The sequence below is a fragment of the Scaptodrosophila lebanonensis genome, unplaced genomic scaffold (genome assembly GCF_003285725.1).
Source record: "Scaptodrosophila lebanonensis strain 11010-0011.00,11010-0021.00 unplaced genomic scaffold, SlebRS2 tig00000085-arrow-pilon, whole genome shotgun sequence".
NCBI classification, from domain to species: Eukaryota; Metazoa; Arthropoda; class Insecta; order Diptera; family Drosophilidae; genus Scaptodrosophila; species Scaptodrosophila lebanonensis.
The window spans coordinates 2388285-2411177 of record NW_022060564.1 but is presented as its reverse complement, the minus strand read 5'-3'; the positions used below and the strand labels follow the sequence as shown (position 1 = coordinate 2411177).

At 36.6% G+C, this 22893-nt stretch overlaps 1 protein-coding gene across 1 annotated transcript in view; it reads left to right on the top strand.

Moving 5' to 3' along the window:
- The window catches only part of LOC115626354, a 39014-nt gene that overhangs the window by 1175 nt on the left and 14946 nt on the right, over nt 1–22893 (top strand). The window lies entirely within an intron of this gene.

Here is a 22893-nt window from a genome sequence, read left to right as displayed (position 1 = left end):
GCTTTTAAACCACAAGCCACAGCCATATAGACTTCCTCTACACACGTGTAAACATGGAATATTATGAAAAATTAGTGTTCTAAATTTCAAAAATTTGAACACTTAGTGGGCAGTCGGTGCTGGCATTAATGGGTAAATTTCTCGAGAGTCAAAATGTTGAGTCAATTATGTTGCTACCTAAATTGATTTATTTGGATAATTCGGAGCAGGCGGCAGCAGCTTCCTCATTTCGTTGGTCTACTTAGAAAGTTGCGATGCTATCGTTGAGACACTCGTCTCGACTGCTTTTTAGGCGCATTGGCGAAAGTTTAGAATTCTCACTTGAGCTTTTAATTGATCTGATAGCAGAAGCAGTAGAGGTGTTTTCAAATGAAAGTGGCACAACTGGACACAACCGATTTGCTTGTCATTAGCATCGGGTCTTTCGGCGATTGCTGGCTAAGTTCAAGGCACTTGGCACCCACCGACTTAAACTTTTAAACCTTAACTTAACTACGCCAGAGTTGATTGAACTTACCTGCCAGCAGGCAGAGCAACGGTTCACAGATCTCTGCGCCAGCTTAGCAGACTCATTTCCGTTTCCCTCTCGCATACACTCTACGAGCATGAATCACAAATCGCAATCTTGCCGCAATTATAATGCAAATTTTCAGTGCTCTTAGAGGTCTGGTATTACGAATATGTTTGTGTCATTGTTGTCATTTTGCTTATGAATGAAACCTGCAGTCGTCAGTTGGCAACCCTGTTACAAAGTCACCGCAACAACAATTATTAGTAGTATGTATTTGAATTTGTTTTTCAAGCATATTTATGCAAATTTTTACACCGGGGGGCATACAAATGTTCGTTGAAAAATGCCACACAGCAAAGACCTTCCCAACTACTTGTATTTACAAAATGCATATGTAAAGCTTTTTATGTTAATTGGCATGGACTTAAAAAATATTTTAAATTAAAATGCTTACTTAATTAGTCAGAGCTAGTTATAAATGCTTATAAATAACATAAAGTATTTGTCGTTGTCTCTCTTTACTAATCACGCTACAGTTTACGTAAATTTGACAATCAACAAAAGAAGATACAAATAAAAGAAACACAAAAATTTCCTCCATTGTCTTTATTGGCTTTTGATTGAGCCCTGGCTCTATCACAGCCCATTATGACAACAAAATGGGCTCCAATACTCGTAGCATGGAGAGATAAGGTGGAGGAATATTTGAATTATAAATTGGTTCGCACGCTATGAGGTGGGCCCAAAGAACGGGCGGTTGCTGTAAATTAGTTTCATTATAAAGTTCTTATATTTTCAATGAACAATATTATTGGGATCAAGATGGGCTAAGAAGCTTGGTCTTCTGATATTATGTGATATAAACTGGTAGATTGATGTTTTGTTATTAAATATAGAACTGGTTGACTAGTCAATCTATATTCAGCCTAAAGGTGCAAACTAAACCCCTGCAGTTATTTTAATTGCAAAATATAAAAAAAGAACTTAACAAAGCTACCATTAGTATTAGAACATTATTTTATGATGAGTGATCGATTGAATTGGGGAGTTGAAAATTGAAAGGTGTACGAATAGTGTATTTTTTCAATAAAATTAATAACAATATATATAATAAAATATGTATATAATGAAACATATAGATCCAATGTCTGAGAGCAGAACTCTGAATAAGTAGTAGCAGCTATATTTCTTTTTAAATTTTCATCAACTCCACACTATAGCTTTTATCGAAAACATATTTTTTCTGGTTCTATCTATATAATTAAGTGCAGCTTATTTAATTTCTATCTTTCAAGTCGTCATTTAAGCATTGAAAAATATCAAGCCTTTTTCCTTTTCCCCTGATTTACCCAGTATATTAGCTACCTATCTATTCTATCCATGAAACTCTTGACCCAATTCCCACAACTAAAAGTATTTATAAATTGTCGTTCACACGTTTGTAAATCGAAGACAATTAAAATCATATTTCACGTCTTCCCAGAAAGCCATCAACATAAAAGTATGTCCGCACCTCACTGACATGTTGAAAGCTAATATTTATGGAAAATCAGGTCGAAAACCTTGTGGGCCATCATGTCACTCAACAAAGCAGAAAATTTGGCCAAGCAATATATCTTAGTTATATCATCTGAGCAGCAACTTTTGCTTTCAAACAATCCCTCAGTTAGAATCCCAGACGTATTGTTGTGGACTGTTGTTCCCACAAAACAAAACAGAAAAGGTCACAAATTATTAGCATATTGCCGATCATTATTCATTTGCCATGTCGCTGACTACTTAAGGCCTAATTAACGCACAAACTTTATTCACAAACATTAAGGGAAAACTTGTAAAAAAGCAAAACGAATTAGACTTGAAAGACAAAAGTAAAGAATTTGCAGTAATTTGTAATTTTTGTAGAAATTTCTAATCCGAGAGCGAGAAACTAAAAGTCAGTCAACTGTTTAAATTGAATTTCATGGTAGCGGGCAAAAGCGTTGGGAAAAATCAAACTTCAAATGCAGACAATGTTAATGCTGATGATGCTCAGTGCTCAGGAGGAGGCTGATGTTGATGACAGCCACAACAACAACAAAAACAACAACAGCAACAAAAAACAACGTTGTTGTTGATGTTGTTTATGGCCAGTGACTATGAATTTCATTTGGCTTGGACATTGGCCGTTGCCGCCTGATTACGAAACAGTTTGTTGTTTGTTGTTGCAGTTAATAACTTTATCGTTGAGTTTTCACTTTTTGGTCGCCAAAGCAATTTGCTGAGCATGCATGCACGTTGCCCGGTTTTCCTGGAGTTCGTTGAGCCCCAGACAATCGCCATTGATATTGACTTTGAATTAATTTCCTGTCTTTTCGAACACCCTGGGCTGGGAGCCTTTTCACAGTGCAGCTCACGTTCCGACTTACAAGCAACTTGGAAATGCTTACAAAAACTGAACAATGTCCGTAACAATAACTAGTTGACAATGTGTTTCCCCTCGCCCCTCATTTCGGCCGAACATCGGGCCGAGTTTATTGGCTAATTAAAAATCAGGAAATGCACACACAAAACACTGCGCTGCATGTGGTCGCAGTCGTCCTGTAAGGACGAGGGTGTCTTCTACAACATCCAAAACTAGCTACCTGCTATTGTTAAGAGCCTGAGCCTACTGTCAAGTGCGGTTTGCTATGCTTTAGCGCCCCTGCTCCTGCTTCAGATAACAACAGGTACAGGACTCTCCAGATCGGGATTAAGGATGCAGCGAAACGTGATCTATTCGCAGTTTTGCAGGATATGCGCCTCATTACATGCACATTGCTAATGGCAAGCACGTAGCGGTCAGAGGCGTGGGGCGTTTTAAAGAGAAGTTTAACAGGTTGCTGCGATTAGTCCGATCGACCCTTATCTTTAGCCAGAGATCTGTGTTTTCTGTATTGAATTGTCAAAAAAAAAAACTCCAACTTTTTATGGCTCAATCTTTTAGGTTTGTATATAAATTGGTGGCTGATACAGTGGCAGGATACCTTGCTATAAACTTGGCTATGTCAGGAGTGGCTGTTGGATTATATCTTTGAGTATAAATCGTAAATGGAGATGTCATCAGCAATACTTTGTTGACACTCTTCTTTACAAAATAGCTTCAGGTTTAGAAATGGGTGCATTCAGTTTGATCGTAGTTAGTATACTTTACACTACACTATATTATTAAATAATAGCTTACAAAAATAATTGTTTATTGTATTTTCTAGCAATTTGTAAAAAAATGTATGTGTAAGCTAGAATTTTTATTCAGCTGCCTTTTTCTGAATGCATTTAATAGATTTGATATCATAAAGAACTCTTACAACGACCAAAGGCTTAAGAGTTAAATCTGAATCTAAATTTGACGGATTTTTTAAATATATTTATTGCTTAAACTAAAGTACTGAGCTTTAATTTATAACTAAAATATTTTGATAATAAAATAGCAAAAACAATTATTGAAGAAAGTTTGAAGAACAGAACCAGAGTTTTTCTAAAAGTTTTGACAGTTTTCAATCAAAAATGTCTTCGTCCAACTCACCTTAAGAACAACTAATCAGGACTACATATTTTATTAGTTTTAAATTATTAGTTTTAAACTAGTATACCCTTTTACCCTTCGGATGCAGGGTATAAAAACTCATAGCAAGCAGCCGCTGTAGGGCAATCAATCATGCCAACCAGCTTTTGACATGAGACCATCAAAAGGCAAAAACTAAAGGTGAAGATGAGAAAAACTTGAGCTCTGGAGACCTTTAAAATGTTGATTGCTGAGAAAATTCTCAGCACTCGAATCGCAACTCATGTTTATTTTCAAGCCCATTTAACACATGTGTACATAAGTGGCTATAAAGCGCCATAATTGTTTGCTTAACACGCCATTTAACGAAAACGAATTATTTCACAGCTTGCTAAGCACAACAAGCTAACAAATTCGTCATATTTTTGCATTGTCGCCTGACACCCTTTTTTGTTAATTAATTTGTTAACAAAACGGCGTATCAACAAAAAGTGAAAAACCACCAGTAGCAATAACAACAACACACCAATAAAATGATCAGCAAGCAACAAGCTGACTACCAATTTTTGCTGACGTTATTGACATTCGGCCATAAAAATACATACACACATTTATAAATAAAAATATTTCGTTGCCGTGCTGCTTTTTAAAACGCTGACTAAGTTCGCATTTAGCTGTAATTTGGCCAAGTTAGCATGAAAAAGGCAAGTTGAAGTTAAGGGGGAAAAAAAACCCATATTCGGACTGTTTGCCATTCAATTGAATTTAGCAGTAAAAATATCTCTCTCTATATATACATATGTATATATACGACATTGCTCGAATATTAGCACCCACTTAATTGAATTGCAAATCATTTCAAATGTCTTATGACACGCGTGACGCTTCTGACTTGTAGATCTGCTACTCTTGCCCATATATTAGATGCCTTTGCCAGATGTGAACGGGTTTTCTAGTTGGCCCTGCAAATGGTTCACAGTTTTGTGGCCATTTATGCTTCGTCCAAACGCTCCGACATATGCAAATTGTGAGACAGTCAGTCAATTGTCTTTTGTTTCGTATTTCAAATGATTGCGGGCGTTTCTTTGATTGTGAAATAAGCAAGAATAAAGCGCTTTAAACTGAATAACTAGAGCGGGCACACTTTACAAAAGAAACGGAACTACACGGATTGTCAAAGCAATGGAAACAATACATATTACTTATAATAACCGATTACAGACTTTATTTTATGCATAGATTTGAAAGTAATGTATATACTATACTTTAGGAAGTCTATTGCATTTACTGCAGCTGCTGCCTTCTAATTCATGTATAGGCTTTACAGAAGACTGAATCTGAAATAATGCGCTAATTGGCATCAGTGCGTTAGAGAGAAAGGGATGGAGAACCTATTAATCAGTCATAAAATATGAAAACAGTTCGATAAGCAATCAGACTGAGCAACTGATTGGCGAGCATTTTTAAAGCACTTCAGCCAACAAATAAATAGATTTTATCTTGCCTTAATAGCTTTATTTTTTTTTGTATTAACAATGAAAAGCCTAATCGTAATCGTTGCATATTTAAAGACATTTTTAAGGACCTAATAATCCAAAAGAAAATAATGACAAACATGTCAATATAAAAATCAGATTAAAAGGACAAATAAATAAGCATTCATCTAAGGGTTCCATTAATATACATACTCGTAAATAGTTTATAGCTTTCTATAATTGCTGCTGATTATAAATTCATTATAAAGGAATGAGTTTTAATATCATGTCGATAAAATATTTGTTTATATTGCAATTCCTTTGTAAATTATCTGACTATTGCTGAATGATGTGCTAATCCATTAGCCATTATCATAAGAAACGCATCATTACCTTTTATTTCCTCGTTTCATTTAAAAATTATCGTATATAATCTGAATACTAGGCATATATAATCAATTTTATTTTATATACAAGTTGATACGCATTTCTTGCGCTCCACTTTCTTTGGTAAATGATTAGTTTTATGTCCCGCTGCTCGCACATTAACCCTTTGGCACTTAACGGACATTCTTTTGGCACAACATCTTGACCCTTCACTTTTGAAGGCTCGTTAAACTTTCGTTTATCTAAAGCTCGGCTTTAATTTGAAATGTATCTCACAGTAGTTTCTTTCGTTTATCGTCGCCTGAAATCAACAACAAAGCCTAGGAAAATGACTTTCACAGTCAACCGAAGGGGCCGTGGAACACGTGCCTACAAAAAAATACTAAAAGCCAACAAAATTCTCACGCTAAAATCAGTTTATAGCCAAACTCTTTAAGTCGGGCTAAGAGTTTTCTTTAAGTCTACTTCTGACTGTGACTGATTGGGCGTGTGGAGCACAAAAGTTGCACACAAGCGAGTGAAACCGCAAAATGTAACCGCAATGTAGCAGTTTTTGTTGTACTTATAGTAGTTGTTGTTGCAGTGGTTGTTGCTGTTTGGTGGTGGCGGTTCCCAGCTATCCTGGGACAGGAATTTGCTGTGCTGTGCAGTGTCTTGTCGTCTTGGAAAGCCCAGTGTGGGAATGAACAGCAAAATGATTGACTTACTTTTTTTTGCACTACTGTGTGCGAGCTTGTGAATTACCAAGTTGAGTTTCATTAGGCCACAGTTGCTCAACGCCTCTCTCCCTCTCTCCATCTCTCTCTTTCCCTTCTTCCTTCTTCTGCTCACTTGCCCTTAACGACCTTCAGGCTAAGGATGTGCGCGTGAGTGTTAAGTTACAACTTGAAGTTGGGAAGATCTGCGAAAGATTGACTCGCAACTAAAACTACTTGATGATTATTATAACGATTTGAAATGTTGTTAGTAAACTATGAAAAAAATCTCATTAAGTGATAACAAATATGATGAAACAGGCCGCTAGTCCGCAGGATGTCTGTGTTAGATTTCTGAAAGCTCCATAAACAAAGAAAACTATTTCGTTTGCTAATTTAGGGGAATTTTAATTATTGATTCTTTAATGATAGGCATTAATTTGCTGTAAATGTTAAATAGAACTGAGTTAAAAATCGATATGTATTGCTCAAAAATATTCATATAGTGAAATAAATAACAAATAAATAAAAATATAAATCAAATAAAAATATAGAATAAACAATGAATGAACAATGATTGTTAGGGTTCGTGAAGCGATTGCCTCTGCACATCAAATTCACGAATCACGCGCACTGCTCTGACAGCGAGAGAGTAGAGCCGCTGAGTGAGTGAGAGACTCTGAATGAGCGGTAAAACAAAAGGCCCTTGGAGTGCGAATACAACTGGTTGCAAGTCATCAGCGTAATCGATATGCGTGTGCAATGCACTGCAATGGCAAAACCTTAACACCCGGCCAGCAACCGGGTACTTATAGGTGTACTATATATACGAGCACATACCTATAAGTATGCAAGTATGTAGCTTTGCATGCCAACAAGCGGAGCCGGAAGCGCCACATTTAAACGCCTCAATTTGAGCCAAGTTGTTTAAATGCGCCAGCAATTGACGAAGCCGGGCAGCCAAAATAAAACATAAAAAAAGAGGGCCTAACTACCACAGAGCTCTGACTTGGCGCTCTATTTGAGCGTGATTAATTTCTGTCAATGAGTGTCTGGCAACAGCAGCAGCAACTAAAAAAAAAAAAAAAAATGAATAAATAAAAAAAACCATTGCACAATTGCAGCTCCAAGTTTTTTTTTTGCCTTGCTTCTCTGTTGGCCTCTTTGCTCTGGCCTTTTGACAAATTGCCCGAGCCAAAGGCTACATTTTGTTGCTGTTAACCGTATGACAAGTTGACGCCTTTGTTGGCAGGCCATATGAGAGGCGTTGTTGGCTTCCAGCAGGAAGCATTTTGCTGGCCTCCAGCACTTGGCTACTCGTCTTCGTCTCCGTCATCGTCCCAGGCGGCTTAATTGTGCGTTCGCAAATTTGTGTGTGAAATTCTGTTTTGGCCAGCTGCAGGCACAGAGCCGAAGAAGAAGCCAGATCGCCCACAATTTGGTTCACATTCTGGCCATTTCTCTGTTTCTGTCTCTGCTTGTTTGCATTTTGGTTGCCGGTTGGCTTTGTTACTGCTCCTCTGGTAATATTAGTGGATTTCAATTTGTGTGTTAGTTGCCGAAATTCTGTTGTTCAGCACGGATTGTAGGCATAAGCTGGACTTGGGCTGGGGATGAGGAAACGTTTAATTTGTCAAAGTATGCACAAAAGGGCTAGTGCTGGTCTACAGAAAGGGTAAATACTATATATGAGAGGAAAATACTTGAATAGGTTTTCCTTTCAATGAAAACAAAATCAATCTGCAGACAGGTAGAAAACCAAATCATTGCAGCGCAGTCTAGAAGTTCTCTTAGAAGATGAACAGGCTTGGGAAGTTTATTTTGATCTTTGGCCGGCAAGAGTTGTAACAAAATCAAAGGACACCATATTTAAGCCTTAAAGACTGTATTAATTTATCCTACCAAAGTAGTTGCCAGCAGCTGAAAAAATAAACAAAAATTGTAACAAATCTCGTAGAGGACAAAACATCAAATAATTTTTGATTACCTTTTTTAAATTGAGAAGAACGTATGTTTTAGGAAAGCAGCGTCTATTATTAATCATTTTTGAAGAACAAGTTTATGAATTTGTTTGTGAATGTCATGATTCTTTGCTGGTATGAACAGAATGCCTTTACTTTCGTAAGATGGAAGTTGAAGACTTTGGAACGGCTTTGGATCTGCACTATCATTGCAGGTCTGTGGAGCTGCCTTGAAAAATGTTGACAGCTCTTTATAATGATATTACGAATACATACTTGTATGTAACTACTTTTCTTCAAGCGAATGAATCACTCTTCTGTTGTACATACATAACGTACTCGGATATACTCGTACATATGTATGTACAATAATATATATATATATATATATATATATATATAAGGGCATATTTTTATTGCGCTTATCAGTCTGCGCTACAAATAGCAGCGGCGAGGGCCTCTGCTTTAAATGCACGGCGTGGGCAGATATCTTAATATATAAAAACAACTTAATCGACACTTCAGTATATGAATGCGGCAAAGAAAAATTAATCGTCGGCGCTTAATTTATTTATGAACATGCGCAGCATCAGCCTTCATTTAAGCACATATATGCTTGCAACATACATATATACATATATTTATATATATACATACATATACGATAAATGTGAATGCCTGACTGACTGACTGAGTGACTGACTGGTTGGTTGGCTGCATAGCTGGCCGTTTTTCCTGCTGCTGACAGAAATGAGAAAAAAGGGAGCATCAGAGACCCTCTCCGCACAACTTCATTAAGCGCTCGAGCAACTCGAGATGTTTCTCGGAATTTGCTTGCCTTGTTTTAGTGGTTGTTCTTGTTATTATTTTTCTTAAATATTTATGCATGTGTGGCTATATGTGTGTGTGTGTGTGTCTGTCTATATGTAAATATTCTGTGGCACATGTGCAGGCTGCGATCTCGAGACGAAGAATTAGTTGTTGCTGCTGCCACTGCTGCTGTTGCTTAAGTTATTAATGTTTGAATGCTTTTAAAGATCCCATGCATATTTTATGATTAGTGACGAGGACGTTGCGTTGTTTTGACTTTAAAAGCATTTAGTCTGCACTTTGTATAAACAATTTTAGAACTCTTTGTTGATTTATTGCAACAAATGCGCAATTTGTATGACATTATTCACATGGCTGCCCCAGACAAAAGACGGCCTTCCCATTTTTAATTGTAGTGGAAATTAGCATTTAGTCTAATGTGCTGGCATGTGAATTAAAGCCACGTTTTGAATAGAATTGAATTGTTAAATGCTCAACAAAATCAACAATAATAACAAAATATACAAAAACCTTTCATGCCAGCCATTATTTTTATATTTAACAAAAAACGCCGGAAAGCAAAACCAGCAGCCACCAAACAAAAAATAAATATAAATAACAACAAATTAAAAAAAAGCAACAACTGACATTATTTTCGGCGTTCTATTTTCGTGTACGAGTATGTATGTATGTGTACGTGGGTGTTGTAATAATTTATTGACAAGTGTAAAGTGTAAAACAATACCTGGAGTCGATTTATTTCCCAGAATTTCTCGTTTCTCGTTTTTGGAAAATAATTGTGTTAAAGCAGATTGCGTAAAGCGAGCAAATGAGAACAGAAAAAAGATAAAGTTGCGCATTGAATTTATAATTTCCGCATAGAGCTTTATGCGATTTCCAAATCTGACAGTATTTTCCAATCATAGTGCCAGCAGCGTTTGCCCTTTGACATCGTTTTAGTGGAATTGCTTTCAATTATATAGAGGGGGGAATTTAAGTGCAGATACTCCGCATTGAATTGTGTTGCCATAAAATGGCTTTTATGCAATTGAAGGTGGCGCATAGTTTAAGAAAAAAGCGTTAATTAATGTTAATAATGCGCAGTCAAGTGGTTTCGATCAATAATATTTGCCACAAAAATGCTGAAAATGCGGCATTTATCGGCTCGCTAGCAGAGCACTGCATGCATGAAACTAAAGTAGACAATTATTTGATTCCGAATGAATGAATACAGAAATAAACTAGATTGTCTGTCCCCACACATTGTCCAAAGAAATGTAATATTTAACAGCTTCGCATTTACACTTCACTCATGCAGTACTCTAATACGAACACACACTAATACGAATATTCACACTTCAGGCTCATCGTAGTGGAAAAATCTGTTAAGTATATTAAGTACACTTGACACCCACACAAAAAATAGTGCTGATGTATGCACTAATTGAAATACATGAACAAAAAATATACATGAGAATATATGCTCATATATTATGTGAAAAATATGAAATATAATTGATTAATTAATTGACAGCAATTGAGTTTAATTGAGTGTCACGTCGGGGCAGCTGTTGCTTTTGATTTCGCTGTAGCTTTTCAAAAAATGAAAAAAAAATCATTTTCTGAGCTGCTGAGCCCCATGGACGTTGATTTCCGCTCCCAGAATATTTTTGCATAATAAGACACGCACACGCACTTTTCACACACACACACACACACACGCACACACACATTCATGTTAAGATAACGACAAATTAGCGGTAACCCAAGTCAGCGTTGTTGATTAAAAATCAAGACAGGAAACGATAAGAGAGCAGTCTGAGTACGAGGCGGCCAACAACAACAGCAACGACTGCGCATTAACAGTTAAATTCTATATTGGTTTTAAAGACTTTGTGTCTAGGGCAAAAAAAAAAGTTAAGCTATTTCGCACTAAATACCAAAGTTAAGGCACCTGTTTTTTTTTCTTGCCAACAAAATTGCCGGCAAGTCAAAAACTTGAACATGCAACTGTGGAAAGGAAGTTGACAATTGTGTTCAATTTTTCGATTAAAACGTTATTTGAATTTACAAATAAAAAAAGGAATTACTAGAAAAAATACTGTCTTCAAAAAGTAATTTATATTGATGTGTATTCAAATAGTGCAATATATTACTTAATGTATTAAAGGTTACAGTCCTTATTGATTTTATTAAATAACTGATAATTAAAGTATCAAACAATACTTTCAAAATGCGATAACAAAAAGTACTTCATTTTTAACAAATATGTATTCAAAAACTAGTCTGCTTTTTATTTATTAAATAATTCTAATAAACCAAACAGATGGGGGTTACAGTTTAAATATTTGATACGATTTTATTTAAAAAAGTAAAAACATATTCTTTAATTAGTTTTTAAAGTATAAAGTATTAAAAAGGCTTATGCAAAATTGTTTAGTTTGGTGCTAAGGTTATGGAAATAGTTTGGATACTTGATTTTATTTGCAAAATATTCCAAATTTAACATTGCCATCCCATAGTGCGTTGCAAGCATTCGGGCAACAGCATCGCTTAAGCCATTTGCGCCAGCTAATAAAGCAAAATTACGTAGTCGGACACTCACCTAGGCGACAGCGAAGCAACGCGACGTTGACAGTGATGGCAGCAACATGCTCAGGCAACAATTAGTTGCAGCAACCACACCAACACCAACACCAACAGCAGCAGCAGCAACAACAAGTGCAAACACTGCAAAAGTTTGTTGACAAAAGCGCAACGCGGAACCGAAAGTCAAGTCAAAGACCGCCAAGTAACTTCATCAGTCACAACAACAGCAACATGAACTATGACTAAGCGGACAGCTTGTTGTTGCTGCTGTTGCTGTTGCTGACGCAGCGCGTGCGGCAAAGTCAACAGCAACTATGTATGTACTCCAAAGCGTGACAAATAACTTGCTGTCGCTAAAGTCAATGTGCTTCTTCTTCTTCTTCTTCTGCGTCTTCTTGCTCATATAAGTATGTTCTTGGCCATGCTGTTGCTGTTGCTGTTGCACGCTCAGCAACATGTCCAATAAGCTGCTGCCTTAGTTGCTGCAGTTCTGCAATTTGAGCCGCAAACGCTCACATGGTTATGTTGCAATGCATTTGAGCCTTCATAGCTATCATTTTTTCAAAAGAATTGCTTACTTTAAACAATGTTGCTGGTAGGAACAGCAGCAGCAGCAGCAACACATGCGAAAAATTCTTACGCCCAGCTATTTGACTATGTAACTAAGCACAAATATGAACTGACGACTAAAGCAACAACAATTAAGCACAACAAGAACAACAACAATGTCAATGACAAGGGTTTAAAGCCAGATAATCAACAGCAACAGCGACTACAAGACAAATAGAAGCCACAAAAATTAGAAAAGGTAAAAAGGCAAGACAACAAAACAAAAAAAAAAAAAACAAAAAAAAAACAAAATGTCTATTGTATTTACGCAGTAGCGCTACAAAGCCAAGTGTAACTCAGCTAACTTGGCCATTAGTTGAAAGCCACAGCCAAACTTGAACTTCATTTCTGTACGGGCTCGCGTGCTCCAAAAGGAAGAAAAAAGACGCAACTTTGCGCCACAAATTTTTATGTAATTTCATTTGTACTTTATTGTGTTAAGTGATGTTGTTGCTGTTGCTTTTCGTGCGAATTCTGCCCAAAAGCAAACAGCACTCGTACTGTATAGTGGACGTTGGCTGCTTTAACCGGAAAGCGCTGAAAAACTAGTTTAAGCTTTAGCTTAATTCGCAGTTGCCAATTCGCAGGAATTAAGCAGGGGGAAGTGAAGTTAAGTCATGCTCATAAAACAATGCAAGTTCTGTTAGACTTTTGATGAGCTCCAGCCTCATAGAGCAGAAAGCATAGAGAGCCTTGGGCTATGCTGCTATGATTTTATGAAGCAAATGGAAAATAAACAAAAGCAGGCGCTCTTTATGAATCTGCACAATTAACTTCCTGTGCACAGAATCGTGGGCACAATTGTGCAAACACAATCAAAATTGTTGTCAACTCATGCCGTTAATAAGCAACAAACAACAACAATTTGTTGTTTGAAATTAAACAGCAGTTGATTGTCAAATGATAAATGCTCATAAAATCTTCACAAAGTCCGTCTGACATTTTTCCCTTCTCCTAGACACACAGAACGAGGCTTTTGGAAATTGGTTCCCTTTGGCATTGGCGCAGGAAATGAGAGGGCACTGGTTACGTCTACCTCTGTACACCTGATTCAATTGCATTTCTTGGAATTTTACGAGCTATTAATTGGTGAATGTCACTGTCTGGTCAATTGTTGTTCAATTTGAAGAATGAAATCGACAAAATGATTGGCAGAAATAAGTCCAGGAGTCGTTTTTTATTGCGGCATAAAAGTAGGATTTCGAAACGTAATAAAGGAAGCTATGCGCACAGGCAACCTAATACTGACAATAAAAAATGAAAGTAATAAAAAGCCGTTTGTTATACAATTCACATCAACTCAATGCAGAACTCTAGATAATTAATTTTAATTGTGTCACATAAGGTGAATTGCGTGGCTAAAACAGCTTAGTGAATGGAATTGGAATTAATTTAAATGCAGAGGGCAGGTGCATTAAATAAATGGACAAGAAATAAAACGAATAATAAATTTATAATAATGTAGTGTCGAAATGAGTTTGCAAATGTTTTCAACTTAATCTCAAAACAAATCAATCCAAAAAATTGTAAATTAACAAAAAACTAAAGCATACTCTCTGAAATGCTTATCATCGAACAAGTTATGAGTTGGTAGCAATATGCTTAATAGGAAGAAGTTAATAGTTTAATTTCGATCTGTTATTTAGCTTATAACATTGTTTATTAAAAGAAGAACATAATACATTTGCATATAAATTTATAAAAGATAAACAACTTACTCTGCTTGGTTAGCTAGAACTCTAAATTAAGAATCAACTCTACTTTTTTTTTAAACTCTGACGACGACTCTCCACTTCTCCGACAGCCCACGCTTAACAGCTGTCCGTGTCTGGAGCACATTGTTGCATCAATCTATGTCTACTCGGAAAATGTTAAAACATAAAGCGGAGACCACTGACAGACCTGAACCAACTTCGAGCCTCTTTTCACACCTACGTGTATCGGCTCGTACCCTTTGTTCTTTCTAATTGTGGGCGTTAAGCCGTGACAAAGGTCCGACAAAGCAATCGTTATGATCGGAGCAGATCTTGTTAGGCATGCCAACTTCAATTACCAGGCAGAGCAGCTGAGCTAGGCTCATAAAAACTATGCCACACCAGCGATTAGGAAAGATATAGAGAGCCCCAACTTCCGCCAGCATTTAAAATCAAAAACCAACAACCGGAAATTGCATTTGCATTTACTTAAAAGAAAAAACAAAATCAATTCCGAAACCACATAAGGCAAACAAAAACAAAAAGAACGCCACATGCAGGCATTTTCATTTTCATTTTCCAAACAGCTCCAAATTCAAAGAATGCGCATCTTCTTTATATTATTCTAGGAGTACATATCTTTTGACTTTGGCGTATTTTGATTTCCTACACCGCGCCGCGTCCAGCGACTGCTGTTTTATATGGAAATAATCAAACTGCCGCATTACATTACCATTTCCACACAGTTCCACACAGTTCCTCACAGTTCCCCACAGTTCCACACATTTCCACATGTTGAGCACACGCACATTTCCCTTTTAGTTGCAGCTACCTGCGCTCCAGCGAAACCTGCCACAGATTGCTGCAGCATGTGCAGCTGCCGCGCCTTTCGAGCTGCGCTGCGCGCTTGTCTCGCGTTTCTCATAGCGAAATTCCCACACTTGTTGTAAAGCCAGTCCCAGTCCCAGTCCCAGTCAGAGTCTCTATCTATGGGCAAGGACTGGAAGTGCAACTGCAAGTCAGCTGCTGCTGCTGCTGCTGCTTCTGCTGTTGCTGCTACCACTCAAGTGTATCTCACAGATAAACATATGCGTGCACAGCCAGATTGTTTTTCTCTTTCCTTTGTTTTTGGCAGATTTCCTCATATGGTTTTTCATATTTCTGCGCTCCGCTTTTCATTTTCTGTTCATTTTGGCAGCTGTCGCGTGGCTGCCCCTTCTCTGGCATGGGAATCAGCAACAGTTGCTACTACTTTGGGAAACGCTCGAACTATTCCCAACTCTCATATATCATCGTATGCAGTAGGAAAGGGCGTACAAGTGTCTACTGTACTCGGTTATTCTATTAAAAATAATGCCGTGGCTTGTAAGAACATTTGCATAGAAATTGTGTGAGATGCAATATAAATAAATAAAATTAAATTATTTATGGAAACAAATTCAAATGGAAGAACAACATTTTAGAAACCGTGCAGAAAGAAATCAAAATGGTGGAGGCAATTTTTTTTATTTTATTTATTTATTAAAGACTTCTATGCAATTTTAAATTAACAAACGAGCAGTGAGAAAGCTGTAGCTCAGAGGCTTTAAGATAAGTTGGAGCTGAATTAGTTTGATAATATATTAAGAATAAAGATATGTACTTGTAGTACAATAATAATAAGTTTTATTAGATGTTTTAATAGATATGTAGTACAATAATAATAATTTTTGAATGGGTGTTTTTTATACCCTATACACAAACTAAAATGGGCTTACTAGTTTTTTAAAATATAAATTTTGTTTTTGTGTTTTTAGAAAAGCTTTTTTTATATAAAAAAATTTATTTACATGTCATAAAACCATTATTCTGCTACCAATATGGCAGCTTAAGCATTTGAAATTTAATGAGGAATATTTTCCATAGAATGCAATGCAATATTTGCAATACTTTTTGATAAAATATTACATTTTTATGTATTTTTTTTTATGGAAAGATCATTTTTATGGCACTTCTTCAGTCTGCTTTTCCTGGGTCTGGCGAGCAGCCGTCTTGCTAGTGCGTTAGAGTGCCTGTCGAGGCGAGAAAAGCTTAAATAAAGTGATGTGCTTAGTATATTCAATTTTATCAAACATTTATATTCAATATTGTCAAATTATTATTGAACGTTGTCTTCATAAAAGTTTCATATTGATTTTTAAAATATATCTGTATTTCTGGTCATCCAATTTTATTTGTCTATACATTCAGTTCTAATTTATTCAATTTATTATTAAACATAATAAAATTAAATTACATTATTTTTATTATGTGTGACAATGTGACATTTATTTGCGCTTAGTTTGTGTTTATTTTCTACACAAAGAGTATTTTTATTTCTCGGTTTTATGAACCTTAAACCAAGTTAAGTTTGCGCCATAACCATTAGCTAATGTCTCTCTTCCGTTGTCTCTATTTTTCCAGGTAAGCCCTCTGTCCAACAACAGCTGTGACTGTGAGTGTCCAAAAAGAAAACAAGACGATTAAAAGCAGAATACCTTGCCAATGCTTTTAAACCATGAATTTTATAAGGCAATTCGAAACGGAACATCGCGCTGCCGCGCTTAGCAACAAGCTGCGAATCGCGAAGTCTTCCAAATGCTGCTTTAAAATGACAAAACAAATAAAAATTAATAGCCGACTGCCCAGGCACAGGCACAGGCCCAGGCCCAATTCGGAAGGAATCCTTAGCAGGCTGCTCTGCCCTTGTCCTTTGTGGCTTTTTATTTACTTATGGTATGTTTGTGTTTTTGTTGTTTGGCCTTTGTTGGTTTTAAGCGCACGCCGCAGTCGCAGTCGCAGCCGCGGCATTGGCAACCTTTGCTGTTGTTGTAGTCCCTTTGTCGTTCTATATATATGTATGTATGTATGTGTGTATGGTATATGGTGTATGCCTGACATATTTTTGCGTAATGCGGACGGCGGCGCTTGAATGTTTTCTGTGCCCCTCTTTAATAGTCTTAAATTCCTGAACAAATAATTCGACAGCAAATAGCTCTAAAGAGGACCTCAAAAGTAAACCAACATGGGGGGAAGAGTAAGACTATTTTCTCATATTTAACAAAAAAACATGCAAGTATAAAATCGTTTATAAGCTCAGATTATTCAAATTAGTTTCCAATGACATCTAATTGTTCTCAAGAATCATTTCACTCATTACAGTATCGTAAAAGTTGTTTACATGCAAAGAACATTTTGCAAACTAAATGGTTTCTGCTTCTAAATATAATCAATGGCTTAATTCTCATCATTATATGGCGACAAAAGAAAAACTTTCTTGAGCATAATCGAAGTACAGGCATTGCTGACATTGCCTTCCACTCGTACATAGTAATTGAATTTCCGTTTTTCCACCATGCCATTAATTTGAGCATTTCCTGGGGCATTAGTAACCCACACACGCACATCCACACGCACAATCAAAGCACTCGCACCCAAAAAAAACCCAAAGACATGGAAAAGCTAGAATTTAACGCACGCATCAGTCAATTTCTAGCATTTCCCAAAGACACCCAGATCCCAAGTGGATGATGAAGAAGAAGGAGGAGAAGCAGAAGTAGCAGCAGGCAGTTGTAATTGGACAGAAGACGAATCCAACGCCTTGTTTCAATTGAGCGCCAAGGTGTGGTTGCCGAGTGAGTGGGTCTAACGAGGAGCGACTCTTCTGGATGCCTGTCGACAGAAAACTTATTAAGAAACTACTTTGATGCACATGCTCCGGCACTTCAACTCCAGACATTCGCCCCAAAACGCACTCTCACACACACACCCTAACGAGTTTTGTGGCTTGTTTTTTGTGGGAAGGCAACGTACATTAGATTTTCAAATAAAAAAGTTGTGTGCGTGGCAATTTTGGGGCCCTCGTTAAAAGGAACTCACATGTGGGGCTTCCTTTGATGACGGCATTTGGTTAGGGGAGTGGGACTTAGATAGTGACGAAGGCCCAAGGATATTAACTTGGTGAGAATGATTTGATAAATTCTAACACCAGCAGCTGACATTGCGTGATGAGATATTGGAAAAGTTTTAGCGGGGGAAGGTGGAGGAGTGCAACTGAGGGTACCTGCAGAGTTTGGCAGGACATTGAGGAGGCAGCTTTAAATGAGAGTGAGGGTCTGAAAGCTGATGAAAAGTGAACTGTGTTTTGGAAATTGATGTTGAAGTGAAATCCTAGGGATTCTCTGAACCGAAGACTTACGAGCTAAATGCTATCCAGTGTGACATGTGCATAGAATAATAATTTAGTTGGCTGCAGCTTACAAAATAATTGATGTGGTGGGTGGCTGGAAATGTTCGCCTTCAATAGAATAACAATGCTATTCACATGAAATTTTCAATTAATTTCTCAATTGATGCATTAATGCAAAACCTGGCACAACAAACAAGCATTTGAATCATCGAAAAAAAAAAAACATTTTAAAAGCTACATGTATGAGAAAAACATTTCCTCGAATTGTAATAAACATTTCTTAATAATAATAGGGTTTTTTTTGCATATGCAATGTGGCAACAAAAGTTTTTCTAATGTAGACGTAAAGTAAATTCATAGAAATGTTACTGAACTAAAAAGTGATAACGAAATGGAGGTGGCCTTGCCATTGCAACTGATTCAAGGGCGTAGGCAGCTTTTACCAAAGAGGGGGGGGGGGGGGGTTAAAAAATTAAAATTTTGATTAAATAATGCACGATGCATTTAAAAAATAACTTATGCATATGATCAACGAAAAAACTTCAACTCAAAACTCTTCCCATTAGCGGACTGATAAGTTCTCCTAAAATTAAATAAATATTCGTCAATAATAAGCGTTTTTTGGATTATAAATACCCATGGCAGCAAAATTATTTCTAAAGTTGTCGCAAATTATATTTTTAGAAATGTTACTTAACTGAAAAGTGATTGCCAAATGGAGCTAGCTCTTGCCAATAACTCATTGATAAGTTCTCCTACAATTTAACAAATATAACTCAATAATAAGTTTTCTTTTTGCTTTTTAATACCTATGACAACAACATTATTTGTAATGTTACTGATTGATAAGTTCTCTTAGAAATGAGCGGCCTTATAAAAGGCAAATGAAGGCTGTGAGTGCAGTGCACAGGTAGTCTCAAGTGCTTGCAAACTTTCGTCATGACGTGCCCCAAGTGTTTGGTGCTTGTGCAACACAGCAGCCACTTAATGCCTTCATCTACATCTATGTCTGTCTGTCTGGCTGCCTGTCTGTCTGTTGGTTTGCTGCATTGTCGGCATGCCACTTTATAAATACCGTGCGCATAGAGAAAAAGGCATTTAAATAGTTAGTCGCGCGTTCCAAACTCATGTCAACTCATTGGCCAGAAGTGCTGGCAGCCACAGCCAATGCTGCCACATAAACATTTACATAGTTTACTTCAATTCTTTTTTTCCCGCTCCATCATTTTCTTCTGCCGGATGCCAATGCATCGAACCAGTTTGCTAGTATACTATAGTATGCTCATATATAAAACCCCCTCTATGATAAATCATACAAAGAATTTATGCAGTAGGCAAATTCCTCAAACGCAGCGTCAGCGAACACGTTTAGCAGCAACAACAACAAAAACAACTAGTTGGAGCTCTCAATCTTGGCTGCCAACTAAACGGAAGTTGACTAGAAAATGTATTTGCCCCCCGCTCGCACTTCAGTACGCACCCAAGTACTTCTTAATGAGTTTGTTGTTGTTGTTGTTTTTGCTGTTGTAAGTGCGCTCCATTGGATAGGAAGTGGTTTCTTCCAATTCGACTTCCTGTTGAGGCTAAGGATGCATTTAATTTGTGCGTTGCAGACAAGGCGCGACCGTCTGAATGTCTATATGATTGCCTGCCGCCAGGCAACAATTGTCATTGCTGGAAAAGAGTCTCTTAAAGAAACAGTGGATAGAGAATCTAACTAACTAAATAGAATAGTAATACTAAACTGCATAGCAAAACTTGTAAAGTATTACAATTTAACAAATTCAAGAAATGTGAGAATATTTTTTTATTTATTTATTTATTTATACTGTTATTATTTATATAACAATACATAAATTACACTTGTAGAAGAATACAAATATAGCTTGAACTAGGAGTTTAGTCTTTATTAATTATTTATTTCATTTAATTATTATTTACTTATACTTTGTATAAATCTATTGTGAACGGTTCTCTGAAAATACTTAAATATAATAATATATTTTATATTTGTTCTATATATTAGCAACATTTATGCAAATACTGGCTTTTTAGCTCCACTGTAGTGGATGCTTGCCAACTTGTAGCGCTGCAAGTGCCTTCAAGTGCGAGTTGCATGTTTGTTGCGTGCGTCTATCAACTGCTATTTCCGTTAATGCGTCGCGGCATGAGAAACTATTTGTAGCTGTTGTTGCTTTACATTTGTCTAACGGTTGATTGTTATCAGCTACCATACACAAGTGCTCGCAAAGGTATGCATTTACAACCACACACCCATACTTCATCGTTCGCAACATTGCACTTGCAAGCAAATCATATGCAATTATTAACGAGGTAGTAAATCTTATAAGCAAACATGCATACACACACACACACATGCATACGTTGCCACGCTGCACACATGTGTGGAAGTTCACGTTGAAATTTATGGGCACAAAAAACACGCCCAGCAAAACAAGCACCTGTGCGCTCTTAAGTATGCTACAACAATTGCAATTCATTTGCGCAGTAGAACTTGATTGCTCGATAAACTTAGTACTTACTTAGTTACTCTATCAACGTTTTTGCTGCACGATTATGAAGCCTTTTCACTCGACTATTAAAGGAGAATTGGCCGACTTTTGTGATATCGATAGCCGGAATAGACAGTTATTCAATGCGAAGAGCGCTCTCCAAAATCCGACTGGGAAGCTTCTTGTCTCTGAGCCAGTGTGTGTAGTGCAAGCACGTGCAAGCATGTGCTGCCTGCTGCCATTTCGCATTGAATTCAATTTCGTTAGTGACCCACACATACACAAAATTTACGGCACTTTTAAAATGTGAAATTTATGTGCGCTTTTGCTTCCGCAAACCGCTCCGAGGGTCGAAATGCAATCCAGCCTGTGGCGGCGCAAAGTTTCGTATTTGCCTTATGAAAGTATATATATATTTGTGTATGCATATGGCTCATATAAAAATAGATGTGCATTATGTGTGGGTGTAAAATTGTTTGGCATTTCAAATCATTTGCTAAACCAAAGTGTAATTAACTTTTTGTTGCAATTCTGCACAAAATGTGAAATGTGAAAGCTCAGAAATGCAAAGAGTTTAATCAAAATAAGTTCACTTTTCCATTCAGGTTATATGAGAACGTAAATAGGAAAATACCAATTATTTTTAGCACAAAAGAAACTAAAACATTAGTTAATTATTTTTCGAAATGATATGCAATAAACTTTAGCCACTGATTGTGAAATATGAGCTAAAAGAAAAGAATTTCAAAGAGAGATATATTGTGGAAATCAACATTTTTCTGGTGAATGGATGGGAGCTGAGCGTGAAATGCTTGTAGAATATTTATTGATAACCTAATTAGCAAAAAATAATTGAATCTAAGTAGAGGTGGGGAATATTTCGAAAAAGTGATGTAAAATATGGATTTTTTAATGCAAATAGAAGACAATAAAATTTGTATCTTTGCATGAATAATCAACAAATTTGATTACCATCCACAACATTTTTGTATCCAATCCGCATATTTTTCAAAGTCATTTATTAAATCTATGGCTTAGATTAGATAACAATATTTTCGGAAACGAAATAGGACTCGAAAAGTTTACAATTAAAAACTTTTAGAGAGGTATGGATGTAAATAAAATGAAATAATTTGTTAATTGTAAAAATGTAACATGACAATCTATTAAATAAATAGCTGAATATAATATATTGATATTAGAATTTATAATGAAATCCCCGAAATAAAGAAAAATTGAACAGGAATAATAACAACATGAAGAATAATGTACTTAAAGAAGTTTTTTAAAATAAGTAAATAGAGGATTTTCTAAAAAATCTCTTAATATTTTTATAGTACAGCCACAATATTAATGTACCTAAAAAGAGTTTTCTTTTATAAATAAATCACAAATGTTTTTGAGCCACTGTTGCTGACAAATTGTTCAGCCGCTTTGCGTCTGAAGAATGTATTTAATAAGCTCGCGCGATAAAAAGCCTGCGGGAACAACCCTTGCCTCTTCAAATGCTCAAGGGCCATTATGCAAAATAACAAGTCAGCATTAGCATATCATTTGATATAGGTGCGCAGCAAATGGGTGTTTGCCGTTTTTTTCTTTTTTTTTTTTGCCTTTTTGGTTTACCTAGAAAATGTCAAATTACGCATACGCCTCGTGCGCTACAAAATTTGAAATTATGTAAGTGGAAAACCGCTGGTAAAATGAAACACTCACACATAGGCAAACCGACTGAAAGACTGACTGAGAGACCGACTAACAGACAGACTAACAGACCGACTGACAGACCGACTGAGAGGCAGACAGGCAGGTGTTGTCACAATGACAGTTGCTGTTGTAGCTTCTCCATTTTTGTTGTTGTGGCTTAGCATAAGCGTAGTTGTGGAATGGCGGTCGTTGTAAACAGTAAAGCGGCATCAAAATTG